Here is a 14,417-nt window from a genome sequence, read left to right as displayed (position 1 = left end):
ATAGCTCTTGGGTCCTCAGAATGCAGCACGACTGAAAACAGCCAAGGAACAGGACTCAAACATCTGACATTTGGGTAAAGTAACAAGGGATGACTAAAATAATCAAAAGCTTTCCAAAGTATCTACTTGCATCTTAGCTTGATGAATCTCCTTGTTGTAACAATCAAACAGAACTGTAAAGGTCTTGGATCTGGTGAGCATTCTATGTTTGAGATCAGCAGCAGCCACAGTTTTACCAATTCTTTTACTTACTTTCCCCATCCCCCAAAATTAACTACAGGTTACTTCAATCTGGGACTGTGGCCTCATCTCTGTCTGGTGCCTTTTCACCAACCAGTTTTTAAAACCAGCCATTTTATGTGTAAACAGAAATTCCTTTAATATAAAATTCACGAGTTTTTAAACTGGCTTTGGTGATTTCAGATGAGTGGGGCAAGGTACCAACCCAGAAATGTCACTCTTGAGAAAGACGACTGTATTTGTGACACTAGTGCTCTAGAGGTCTAGAGTTACCTCAAGGTCGCTAGTTCGAGCCTCAGCTGTGGCAGTGTGTTTGTGCCCTTGAGCAAGGCACTTAATCACATATTGCTCTAGTCTGTGCGAGGAATGGCACCCCACATGGACTTCCAATATGTGCCTTGAAAATGCCCGACACAGGCCTCTCATGGTCTGAGTCGACGTTCCCTCCCTCCCCTCCCTTGTAATTTGAGAGGTTGCCATCTGGACACTTACTGTTATGGTTTATTTATTTATTTATTTATTGAGATAAGGGATGGAATAGGTCCTTCTAGCCCTTTGGACAATTATCATGGGACAATTTAATTAACCTACCAATGGGTGGGTTTGGACTGTGGGAGGAAACCCACATGGTCACAGAGAGAAGGTACAAACTCCTTGCAGGTAGCAGCACCTGTACTGTAAAGTGTTGTGCTAACCACCACTCCACCCACATTTTATACTTTCTGCAGATGGGAAGGGATCCGCACAAGAAAACTACCAATCTATTTGTCGACACTGGGCAAAATGCTGGAATTTATATTTTTAAAAAAGACCCAATATAAAGAATCGAAAAATTAACTTTCGCAAAGCTATTTTAATGGAAGAGAAATTATTTTCAAAGAACTCCAATAAATCAGACAAACATTTTTAAATGTTGGTGAATGGAGATCGGTAGAGGAAATGAGATCGTGGGGATTGCTGAAACTAAAGAGTATACACTAAGAACAATATCTGTCTGGATAAACAATAAAAATTTGAGAATTTGAAGGTGACAATTTGAAAAAAGCAGGTGCTGGATCACAGAGAGCAAGTTGGTTCAAAGTTCAAAATAAAATTTGGTAAAAATTGGGCTTTCAAGAGTGTCAAAGAGAATATAATATGTTTCAAATACACCAGTTTAACACAGATTGATTTAATAAATATGACATTCCTAAAAGAGTAATTAATTTCTATTAAATGAGACGGAGAAGCTCAAGTAGGCAACTCTTAAAGGTACCATGTATCACTCTGGGAGGGAATACCAGCATTTTCGAACTTAACTGATTAGCAGATCAGGAATTTTCCATATTGTTTATACTTTTTTTTTGGCTTCTTCCACAACACTGTGTCTGAATATTCAAACTAGTTTAAATGCCCACTTTCTCACTTTCATATTCCAGCAGACTAGTGTCAGTCACCATTCTGAAACTGCAGCAGGGTTATGCTCAAAATTTGGTTGCAGGAAGGGGGAGGACTGGCAGCTGAATATTCCGGGGTCCTGTTGTTTTAGACATGTCAGAGCAGTTGGGATTAAAGGAGGAGGGATGGCATTACTAGTCAGGGAAAATGTCACAGCAGTACTCTGACAGGACAGACTGGAGAACTCTGCTAGTGAGGCATGATGAGTGGAACTCAGAAATCAGTAAGAATTGACCACGTTAACAGGGCTATATTGCAGACCACCCAACAGTCCTACTAGGGATTTAGAGAAACAAATTTGTAAAGAGATCTCAGATTGTTTCAAGAAACACAAGGTTGTTATAGTAAATGGTTTTAACTTTCCAAATATTGACTGGGAATTCCATACTGTAAAAGTACTAGATGGGATAAGAGTTTGTCAAATGTGTTCAGATAAGTTTCCTTCATCAGTACATAGAAGTCTTAATGAGACAGTGTGAGATACGGGATCTGCTTTCAGGGAATGAGACGGGGCAAATGACAGAAGTTTGTGTAGAGGAACACTTTGCATCCAGTGACCACAATGACATTAGTTTCAAAGTACATATGTGAAATGATAAGTCTGGTCTGTGGGTTGAGATTCTAAATTGAAGAAAGGCTAATTTTGATGGCATCAGAAATGATCTGGCAAGCCTGGATTGGGAAAGGTATTCTGGCAAAGGTATACTTGGAAAATGGGAGGCATTTAAAAAAGAAATTGATAGTACAAAGCTTTTATATGCCTGTCAAAATAAAAGGTAAAGATAACAGGTTTAGGGAACCTTGATTTTCAAGAGATATTGAGGCCCTGGTTAAGGGAAAAAAGAGGTGCACAGTAATTATAGGCAAATAGGAACAAATGAGGTGCTTATTATGGAGTACAAGACATGCAAGAGAACACTAAAGAAATCAGGAAGGCTAAAAGAAGGCATGAAGTTGCTTTAGCAGACAAAGTGAAGGAGAATCTCAAGGGATTCTACAGGTAAGTTAAGAGCAAAAGGATTGCAAGGGACAAAATTGGTCCTCTAGAAGACCAGAATGGTAATCCATATGAGGAGCCAAAACAGATGCGAGACATTTTAAATGCATTCTTTGCATCTGTATTTATTTGGCAAATGGATAGTCTAATAGAAGTGAGACAAAGTGGTATCAACTTCATAGACCCTGTACTGATTACAGAGAAGGTGTTTGCTACCCTGAGGCAAATCAGGATGGATGAATCCCCAGGGCCTGATAAGTGAGGAAATTGCTGGGGCCCTAGCAGAGATATTTAAAACATCCTTAGTGACAGGAGAGGTACCAGAGGATTGCAGGACAGCCAATGTTGTTCCGCTGTTTAAAACAAGGAAATTATAGGTCTGTGAGTCTGACATCAGTTGCGGGATAGTTATTGGAAGATATTCTAAGGGACCAGATATACATGTATTTGGATAGACATGGATTGATTAAGAATAGTCAGCATGGCTTCATGTGTGGTAGGCCACGTCTAACAAATCTTTTTTGAGGAAGTTACTAGGAATGTGGATGAAGGCAAGGCAGTGGATGTTGTCTACATGGAGGTTCAGTCGCTCAGCATTCAGGATGATTTAGTAAATTGGATAAGACATTGACAATATGGGAGAAGCCAGATAATAGTAGATGGTTGCTGCTCTGACTGGAGGCCTGCATCTAGTGGTGTGCTGCTACCATTGTTGTTTGTCATCTATATCAATGATCTGGATGACAATATGGTTAACTGGATAAGGAAATTTGCAGATGACACCAAGACTGGAGGATGTATTGGACAGTGAGTGATGCAGAGGGATCTGCATCAGCTGGAAAAATGGACTGAATAAAGGCAGATGGAATTTAATGCAGACGTGCAAAGTTTTGCACTTCAGTAAGACCAACCAGGGACAGCACTGAGGAATGTGGTAAAACAAGGGGATCTGGGAATACAGGTCCAAAATTCGTTGAAAGTGGCATCAGAGGTAGATAAGGTTGTAAAGAAAGCTTTTGGCACGTTGGCCTTCATAAATTAATGCATTAAGTACAGAAGATGAAATGTTATGTTGAAGTTGTACAAGACATCGGTGATGCTTAATTTGGAGTATTGTGTGCAGTTTTGGTCACTTACCTACAGGAAACGTGTAAAACAAGGTTGGAAGAGTGCAGAGAAAATTTACAAGGACGTTGCTGATTCTGGAGGACCTGAGTTATAACGAAAGATTGAATACGTTAGGACTGTATTCTTTAGAACAGAGAAGATTGAGAGGAGATTTGATAGAGATATACAAAATTATGAAGGGTATAGATAGGCTTTTTCCACTGAGGTTGGGTGTGACTATAACCAGAAGTCATGGGTTAAGTGTGAAAAGTTTAAGGGGAACATGAGGGGAAACTTCTTTTGTCAGAAGGTCGTCAGAGTGTGGAATGAGCTGCCAGCACAAGTGGTGCATGCAAGCTTGATTTCAATGTTTAAGGGAAGTTTAAGTGGATAGTCGGGATATGAGGCTGGCCACAACCTCTTAACGTTTTTTTTTAAAGTTATTTCAATCTTTTGAGGTGAAAATAGATAAAGGCACAAATTAAACACCTTCATTTGGTTGATTCTCACAAAAATGAGAAAGGTTTGTTTCCAGCAATAGGTGTACACCATTCCCCGCCTCACCCCCACACACACTCCATCATCCTGGTCAATTTCCATAACAGAATGAGATTTATCACCTGGTTTTTAAAGATTTATATTTAATAAGATAAATTGAAATGGAAATCAGTAAACAGGTGCTTTTAAAACAAATAGTTACATTTATTCAATGAACTCCCTTATTCTGTCATCTGATTTGCAAGCATATCACCAAATATCCGTGTTTATCAGCAACCTTATAGACTTTCTTACCTCTTATCTTCTAAGTTATAAAGTTGATTTCTGCAGGAATATAAAAGACACTCCATTGAAACAAATCACAGTTCAAGATTCTAGATTGTTTAATGTCTTCTCTAGTGCACAAGTGTAAAGGAGAACAAAATAATTGTTACTCTGGATCTGATGCAGCACAGAAAAAACACAAGATAAAGAACAATAAAAAATAAACAATAAATATAAATACACAAGTTGGCTTTTATGCATACATTGATTGTTTGACCATAAGGTGACACTAGGCACAGGAGTGTCTGTACACAAGGTGACTCAGACAGGAAATGTTGAAGTAGTTGGTGGTGAGGGGTGTGAAGTAGTGGAGTAGTGGGTTAGTGGGTGGAGGTGTTGATATGCCTTACTGCTTTTTGACTGTCTGGTGATCCTGCAATGGATGCTACACAGTCTTCTCTCTGATGTGGGACAGACAGCTTTATCATCACTTAAATGCATAATTGGCCAAAATATTTAATTCAGGTGCCTGGACACAATGATCATTATGTCAACTGGAAAGGTGCATTTACATTGGTCAAATCTTTTCAACAAGTCTGAGTGTTAATTTCCACCTAATTTACACATAAATGTACACGTTGTAGAGACTCATTATTTCAACGTGCCAAAATATAACCCTTTCACCCAGAGAAAAATAATCAGTGTAAAAATATCTGTTCAATGCTCAACACAGGTATTGATCGAATTTTGGACTTCAGCCACTCAAGAAAGGTGACATGCATACAGAGCTCTTGTAGACACCAAGATAGTCTGCAACATCCAGCAATTTGGGCACATATCAACTGTTGACTAGAAATTGTAGGACCTAATCCTTAGCTCATCCTGTGACTTAATTTACCAAACACAGTAGATCTTCAATTTTAAGAAATTGTATTGTAATAATCAAGCAATTTACCAGATTAACCAGCTTTCACGCTTAAAGTTTTATATACTGCTCCAATCTGCTCCATGGTGACTCGCAATTACAAAGAATAATTCATTTTAATTTACAGTTATACATTTACCCTCCAAGCAACACAATATTCAAATGCACAAGTGGATGCAAAACATTCATCTGTATTAAATTACGAACTTTGTGTTCTAACCAGCAATAACCTCTCAAGTAATAAAAAACCAAAATCAGATGTTCTGTCCTTTGTTCATTTGCTTACTACTGGACTTCTAAATGATTTTTTTTAATATATCTGAGAAAGAATTCACTGCAAAGCATTTTGGCCATGTCTGAGGCCTTCCTTTGGTCAGGGTTGACCATGAATTTTGCACCCAGGGCGGTATGATATGGAGAGGAAGCTGTTGCCCATGCAGCACACTCCCCCTCTCCATGCAGCTGATGAATCCAAAGGAATGGCAGAAACCGATACAGTTTGGCACCAGGGCATCACAGGAATTGCCAGTCAGCATTGATCTCAACATAGGATTGCCATAGGCCCATCTCTGAAGTTGGGGGGAAAAATCTTATACTTCAATTTAAATTCACATGGAAATTCCAATATACATATTCTTTCCACTAGAGGGAGTATTCCCCGAGTTTAATTAATAAAATTGTTGCAATAACCCCAACTTTTGGCCATAATATTATAATAACAACTTTGCCATGGACAGTCCCCAGCCCAGCTGCAAAGGGAGGGGGTTAGACATAGGGCTGGCTGGCAACTCCACTCCATAAAAACCCAAGAGTTACAGAAGCTCCAAAGACCTCATCCCTGGGAGAGGAAGGATCTTTGCCCAGAAGACTCAAGATGGGCTACACCTAGGGACAACTTGAAAGACTGACACAGGACAAAAGACTCTGACAAGCTGCTGTCAGCAGCCAATGCCCCAGTAGGGGTGATGCAATTAAGAATTATTGTAATGTTTTTCCACTACACCATTTGCTTTAAAGGGCTTTTACATAAGGAGCCAAGATATTTCATCCCATAACTTTGTTCTTTTTTGATTCACGTGTCTCAGCAGTACAAAAAAGGTAAAGTCTTTCTGAAAGATCAATATGACATTAGTTTCATGCTGTCAGCATTTCAAGCAGAAAGATCTGATGAAGAAGGTTATACATAAGACAAAGAAAATTCTGTGGATGAAAGTTGGAAGTTTGATTTCTAACTGCTCTCTATCTACAGAACTGCGGTCATCCACTTTAGATCCAACATAAATCAAAATGTTTTCTAGTGACAACCAAGGGAGTTGCAGCACAAAAGCAATTTCAGTGTCTATATTTTGCTAAGTTTCTAAAAGTTTTGTTTACTAATACTTGCAACCCCATGGAGCTGGACACCTTTTACAAGAGGCGAAAGCAAACATTGGTTTACTCCATACACAAATGACTAGCAAACGAATTTAAGAACAGGACAAAAAAACTCAGGATAATGAAGTACTCCAGATCTAGCCATCGGATTAATGCTGCCTCTATCACTCAATTTTGGTGTAGGGAACCTAGGTTAACGTATCTTCTGCCAGATTACAGAGTCAGTAAATAACCTTAAAATTGTGTGTGAACCTATTACCCAGAAAGACTTGGAAACTAGAAAATGACATTTCATATATTTAAAATTAAAATGCAGAGCTGCCCTGCCCAAATAAATAGAGCATTTAAAAAATTTACCAGAGTGCAATCCAGAACGATCTGAAAATAAGAAGATTGCCATCTAAATATGTAATCAAACTGCATTATTCCACATGAAGGATGGCAAAACACTAAAATCTGGCCCCACCAAAAATTTGCACATGGAGATTTTGCAATGAGGTTATTGGATGTTGTGCAGACACACGGAACAAAGGAGGGTAACATAAAGTTATATAAATAAAGGGAAAAGCTCAAAGGGTTGAATCTCTCTTCTAACCTTAACAGGGAGTAAAACGGAGGTCCTACAGATCAAAGAAAAAATATTATCCAAATAAAAAGGCCACCTCTAATTCAATATTTATCAGTATGACTGACCTATCTTCTCCATTTTGATAATCATCCTGGCTAAAAATGCTCCAACAATGACCTCTTGATCACTCCTAATTTCGATCACTCCAATGGCAGCCATGCTCTCAGATACAGAGGCCACAAAGATCCTTTCCTCCAACCTACCCTCACCAAGTTGATTCAAATGAACCAAATTCAATATTCCATCAAACTGAAATTCCCCCAGCTCTTGGCTCCATCCCTCCCCCTCCTGTCTTCTATCATTTCGGATCTCCCCCTCCCACTTTCAAATCTCTTACTAGCTCTTCTTTCAGTTAGTCCTGACGAAGGGTCTCGGCCCGAAATGTCGACTGTACCTCTTCCTAGAGATGCTGCCTGGCCTGCTGCGTTCACCAGCAACTTTTATGTTTGCTATTCTGGCTTCAGTGCTGGCTTGTGATTTCAGAAGTCCTTAACTTGCTGGGGAAAATTTTTTTGAGTATCTTTTTTTTCTATATCAAATAAGACCGTAAGACACAGGAGCAGAATTAGGTCATTTGGCCCATCAAGTCTTTTCCGCCTTTCCACTCTCCTGCCTCCTCTTCATAAACTTAGATGCCCGATTAATCAAGAACCCATCAACCTCCATCCTAATTTCATTGATTCACCACCCTCCAGCTAAAGAAAATTTTCCTCATCTATTCTAAATGAACACCCCTCTATCCTGAAGCTGTGCCCTCTGGTCCTAAACTCCTCCACTACAGGAAACATCTTTTCCACATTCGATAGGTTTCAGTAAGATTCCTCACACATTCTTCTAAACTCCAGCAAGTGCAGGCCCAAAATTTCCAAACACTCCTCATATGTCAACACTATCATTACTGGGATCATTCACGTGAAACTCCTCTAGACCCACTCCAATGTCAACACATCTTTTCTAAGATAAGGGGCCCAAAACGGCTCACAATACTCCAAGTGCAGTCTGACCAATGCCTTACAAAGTTTCAGCATTAAATCCTTACGTAGAAACATAGAAATCTATGGCACATATTCAGGCTCTTTGGTCTACAATGTTGTGCCGACCGCGCAACCTACTCTAGAAACTGCCTAGAATTTCCCAACCGTATAGTCCTGTTTTTCTAAGCTCCATGTACCTATCTAAGAGCCTCTTAAAAGACACTATTGTATCCGCCTCTACCACCTTCACTGGCAATGCATTCCACACACCCACCAGTTTCTTGCTTTTATATTCTAGTCCTCTCGAACTGAATGTGAACATTGCATGTGCTTTCCTTACCACCACTCAACCTGCATATTAATCTTTAGGGAATCTGCACAAGGACTCTGCACTTTAGATTTTTGAATTTTCTCTCCACTTATAAAATAGTCCATGCCTTTACTCTTTCTACCAAAGTGCATAACCATACACTTCCCTACACTATATTCCACCTGCCACTTCTTTGCCCGTTCTCCCAATTTGTCCGTCATTCTGCGGACTCCCTGCTTCCTCAACACTACCTCCCTTCCACCCATCTTTGAATCGTCCACAAACATGGCCACAAAACTATCAATTCCTTCATCCAAATCTTTGACATAACATGAAAAGAAGCGCCTGCAGCATACCAGTAGTCACTGGCAGCCAACTAGAAAAGGCCCCCTTTATTCCCACTCTGCCTCCTACCTGTCAACCAATCTTCTATCCATGCTAGCATCTTGCCTGCAATATCACAGGCTCATCTTGCCAAGCAGCCTCGTGTGTGGCACCTTGTCAAAGGCCTTCTGAAAATCCAATGATTCTCACTTGTCTATCCTGCCTGTTACTTCCTCAAAGAATTCCAACAAATTTGCCAGGCAAGGTTTCCCCTACAGGAAACCATGCTGACCTTGACCTACTTTATCATGTGCTTCCAAGTATCCCAAAACCTCATCCTTGGACTCCAGCATATTCCCAACCACTGAAGTGAGGCGAAATGACCTATAATTTCCTTACTTCTATCTCCCTCCCTTCTTAAAGAGTGAAGTGACATTGCAATTTCCCAGTTCTCCAGCACCATTCCAGAATCTAGTGATTCTTGAAAGATCATTACTAATGCCTCCACAATCTCTTCAGCTACCGCTTTCAGAATACTGGGATGTAGCCCATTTGGTCCTGGTGACTTAACTCTCTTCAAACTTTTCAGCTTCCAAAAAACACCTTCTAAGTAATAGCAATAATGTTCACTTCTGCCCCCGACACACTCACATTTCTGCATTCTGCTAGTGCCTTCTATTGTGAAGACTGATGCAAAATACCAAGTTTGTCTGCCATTTCTTTGTCCCATTACTACTTCTCCAGCATGATTTCCAGCAGTCTGGTATATACACTACTCTCCTACTCTATCTGAAAAAATATCTTGTATCCTCTTTTATATTATTGACCAGTTTACCTTTGTATTTCATCTTTTCTCTTTATAGTTTTTCTAGTTACCTTCTGCTGGTTTAACTGCTTTCCAATCTTCAAATTTCCAGTTTTTGCTATAGTATAGGCTTTCATATCTACCTCAGTTTCACCTGCAACTCTTTCCCACTAATGAGCCTTCCTCAATTTATTCTAATTTGTCTTAGCTCCAAACTGCACATCTTTCACTCCAAAATTTCACACAACCTGCTCCCAGTTTTACCTGGCACACGGGTATCACAGTTTCTTTAATACCACAAAAGGCAAAGTACCATTGGTGCTGGAAATCTGTAACAAGACAAAAAACGCTTTAAAACCTGGCGGTAAGAAAGCAGGGGGATGGGGCCTACCTTCTCTTAGAGATTACTATTTTGCAGCACAGTTGAGAGCTGTGATATGCTGGTGCAACCCATCATATGATACTCATTGGAAAAACATTGAGGAAGGGATACTTTTCATCCGCATACAGGCAATTTTGGCTGATAGCAACCTACAAAGTTATATAAATACTATTGATAACCCATGGGTGAAATGGACTCTTAAAATATGGAAAACTATTATAAAAGAGTATAGAGACATTGCAATTCTTAAATGGTGTGCATATGACTCGGATTTTACGCTGAATAAACTGGATGTTAGTTTTAAGGACTGGACAGCTAAAGGAATAACAGTTATTTGCAATATAATGAAAGAAGAAACACTGTTCAGAGAGAAACACATTAGAAAAACAATACTTTTATCGATATTTACAGATGCGACAGTATGTTAATAAGACGGTTAAAAATGTAACTAAGGCAAGTACATGTTTGATAGAGCTATTTAGAAAAGCATATAATTCAGACAACGGTAGTAGAATAATTTCAAGCGTGTATAAAGGTTTGTCAAATATTAAAACACATTCGACTTCATACATTAAAAAATGGGAGGAGGGATAATAATATCTGAAGAAGAATGGACAATAATATGGAGGTATTAATGGAAGTGTACCAGTTCACAGAAATGGAGGGAGTTTGGGTGGAAAAGCTTGATAAGGTATTTCATTACACCCTCTCAGAAATCCTATTAAGATAGTAAACACCCTGTTTGTTGGAGAAATTGTGGAAATCAAAATGCAAACCATTAACTTATTTTCTGGGAATGCCCCGTTATCATAGACTATTGGAGTGGGATGCACAATGCCCTACAAGACATCTTTAAATGTGAAATATCCTTAGAAAGTAAGACCATATATTCAAGAATGGTTGAAACGACATAAATATTTAATGAATATACTGCTGGTGGCTAGTAAAAAGACCCTTATCAGGAAATGGTTATCACAGGAGGGCCCAACTTTAAATGTATGAATGGAAATTACAATGGACATTTACAAAATGGAGAAGATAACAGCATCTGTTAATAAGTTGGAACACTTTAATTCATACTGGGGAAAATGGTTTAACTACATAACACCTCATAGGCCTGATTTTATTCTCACAAGTCAATGAATATGTTGTAAAAAAAAAGATCATTCCCCACTTTGTACATAGTTTTCTTCTTTTGATTGTTCTTTCTTTCCTCTCCTTTCTGTTAAGTGTATACCTCAGATAAATATTATGTGATTTGTGACAAATATGACTATATGATATATATGTACAGTATCTGAAATACATCTTATGGAAAGTTTTGTTTGATGAACTTCAATAAAAAATAAATTACAAAAAATAACCCGGCGGTTAGGCAACTTGTGTAGAGGGCAGAAAAGAGTATTTCGGAACAGTAATTATTCATAACGGCTGCCTCACAATGAATATTTTGTTTATATGACAGGTTTATAGCCTATGGGCTCCATGAAAGGAACATGGATCTTACCATGAAAAAAACAGAAGTCTTTCCCTTAGCAATCTTGTCCACCAGGTTTTATCAATAACATATTACCATGGCAATCCTGGCTTCGCCCAGTGATTATTCCCTTTGTCCTATTTATCCCTGACCCACCTGCTCTGCAACCTACTACCAACTTTTCTAACCTTCAAGAGTATTCAACCTCAAAATAGCGGTTCCTCTTTTCACACCAAGCATATGCAGCATTTTTTGTTTATATTTCAGATTCCCATTGCCTGCAGACTTTAATTCAGATCTTAGTGGATATGCCCATTTAAATAAAGATTCCAATTTTGGCACCGAGTACAAGTACAGAGCCCACAAGAGGCAATCTTGTTCACTCATTGTGAGAACTCTGTCATAGTATTCACAACAGCTTCCTGCTCTCTTCTGATTAATGAATATCTGTGTTCTGGAGCACTCTAAACAAAGCTGTGGGACTACCCAAACTCATTTCGATTAAGCTGTGGTATCTATTAGTCTCACAGCGGAAAGGTTACTGCATAGCATGATGAATTTACCACTATATTTCACCTTCATTTTCAAAGAAATACAAAAGATGTATAAAATAAGTGAGTTTGTGTGGTCTCCTTGTCCAATAATTGTGCTTTCCACGGCACACAAGACAAATAGATATATGTGTAAAAACACATTATCTGAATTTCTGGCCAAATTAGGGATATCACCAAGAATATTACAGTGCAGAAAGTTTGAGAGGTATAGACTAACAGTTGTAAAAGTGCTAAGTGTTCTACAAGGTCAACAGTTTCCACCAAACGTGCAGAATTTGAAATGCGAAAACTAGGAATAGAAGCTGGCAAGACCAGGTCTCTTAGGGGATCCAAGAGCAAGAGAAGGTAATGGAGTGGGAAAGAATGTACAGAAATAAACAGACATTTCAGTTGAATGACAGAAAGGTGGCAGCCACAACCACTCAATAATGACTAAGGGTTATCAAAATGTATTGTTTCGTTGTGCCAGCCAAAATTCTTCCATCTCATTAACTGAAGTTAGATATAAAATCTGGGAATCAGGTTTTAGTTGCCTTGCCAAACCAAGCAAAATGTTTCTCATACAGTAAAATTGTAAATGGAATATCATGAGTCACCAATAATCTAAACACCATTGGGAGGGGATGAATCAAAAGGAATAAATAAGGTATGATTTCCACTTAACACTCTCAGCGCAAAACAATCTATTAAAGCACATTACACACAGTGACTACTTCATTAGGTACAGGAATGGAACCCATTGTGGTCTTCTGCTGCTGTGAATCATCCACTTCAGGGTTCGACATGTTGTGCATTCAGAGATGCTCCTCTGCACACCACTGTTGTAACGTGAGTTATTGTCGCCTCGCTGTCAGCTTGAACCAGTCTGACCTCTCTCATCAACAAGGCATTTCTGCCCATGGAACTGCTGCTCACTGGATGTTTCTGCTTTTCACACTATTCTCCGTTAATTCTGGAGATTGTTGTGATGTGAAAATCCCAAGGGCTCAGCAGTTTGAGATATCCAAAATACCCCACCTGTCACCAACAATCAGTCCACGGTCAAAGTGAGTTCAGGTGACTGGTTGAAGTCCCCAACTATCGACTCATTTTCAGAATGCTTCATCTCATGTTCTTGATACTTATTGCTTATTTACTTATTATTATTTATTCAATTTTATATTTGCACAGTTTGTCATCTTTTGCACACTGGTTCAACGCCCAAGTTGATGCAGTCTTTCATTGACTCTTATAGTTATTATTCTATTATGGAATTATTGAGTATGTCCACAAGAAAATGAATCTGGATATGAACTCTGATAATAAGTTTACTTTGAAGTCACTCAGATCATATTTCTTACCTATTCTGTTGTTTGATCTGAACTGAACCTTGATCATGCCTGCATGTTTTTGTGCAGTGACTTGCTACCACATGATTGGCTGATGAAATATTTGCATTGAGATGTATGGGCATACCTAATCAAGGAGCCACCGAGTGCATGTAGATTTATAAGCAATGTGTTAAAGGAGACCTGATACCTGTTAAACCATTTGCACAGAGACACAACTTTATTCAATCAGTATAACCCTGATGGATTTAAAATACAGCAATGTCCTCTGAAATGCTGAAGTCATTTGCTGAACAATGCCAAATTAGCTAGACCTGGCCAATCAAATGGAGGGGGGAAAGGGAAGGTGGTAATAATCACTTAACCATGGTAATTTCCACCACAGGAAATGTAAGGAGTACAGATTATCAGTAAAGAACAGGTTTGTACTGGTCTTTGCTATCCATTGCAGTCAAAGTGGCTACAAATACTCACACAGTACGGCTGAAAAGTTGATAAAGGACTGGTACCTATTGGATCCAAACCCCAAGAATAAACACCTTAAGCACCATCTGTAAAGAAGGGAGGAAATAGGAAAGAGAAAACAATGCAAACTCAGCAAAGGGATCTCAAGTAGAAAAAGAACAAACTTAATTTGATGTTATTCTTATTTAAAATAAACATTTCCAAGAGCTACAGCAAAGAAATAGATGTTTTAATTTTTCCAATTCACCCAAAATAAACTTGCGATTCTCAAATTTCCTAAAGCACTCAGAGGGTGCTCGTGTTGCCTTGGTGATGAAACAAACAGCCC

The 14,417-nt window shown here is 38.9% G+C and overlaps 1 protein-coding gene across 3 annotated transcripts in view; it reads right to left on the bottom strand.

The window, feature by feature from the left end:
* The window catches only part of nkrf (NFKB repressing factor), a 49,258-nt gene that overhangs the window by 15,730 nt on the left and 19,111 nt on the right, over nt 1-14,417 (bottom strand). The window contains exons 4-5 of one of the 3 annotated variants that reach the window (XR_011887591.1): nt 14,099-14,175; nt 4,574-4,603 (exon numbers count right to left, since the gene is read on the bottom strand). The gene's annotated coding sequence lies outside the window, so the exon portion shown is untranslated. Of the gene's footprint in view, nt 1-4,573; nt 4,604-10,195; nt 10,213-12,316; nt 14,176-14,417 lie in introns of those variants that run through there. The other 2 variants (XR_011887589.1, XR_011887590.1) reach the window with 2 other exon arrangements.

The sequence above is a fragment of the Mobula birostris genome, chromosome 10, assembly GCF_030028105.1.
Source record: "Mobula birostris isolate sMobBir1 chromosome 10, sMobBir1.hap1, whole genome shotgun sequence".
NCBI lineage: Eukaryota > Metazoa > Chordata > Chondrichthyes > Myliobatiformes > Myliobatidae > Mobula > Mobula birostris.
This window is presented reverse-complemented; position numbering and strand designations above follow the sequence as displayed.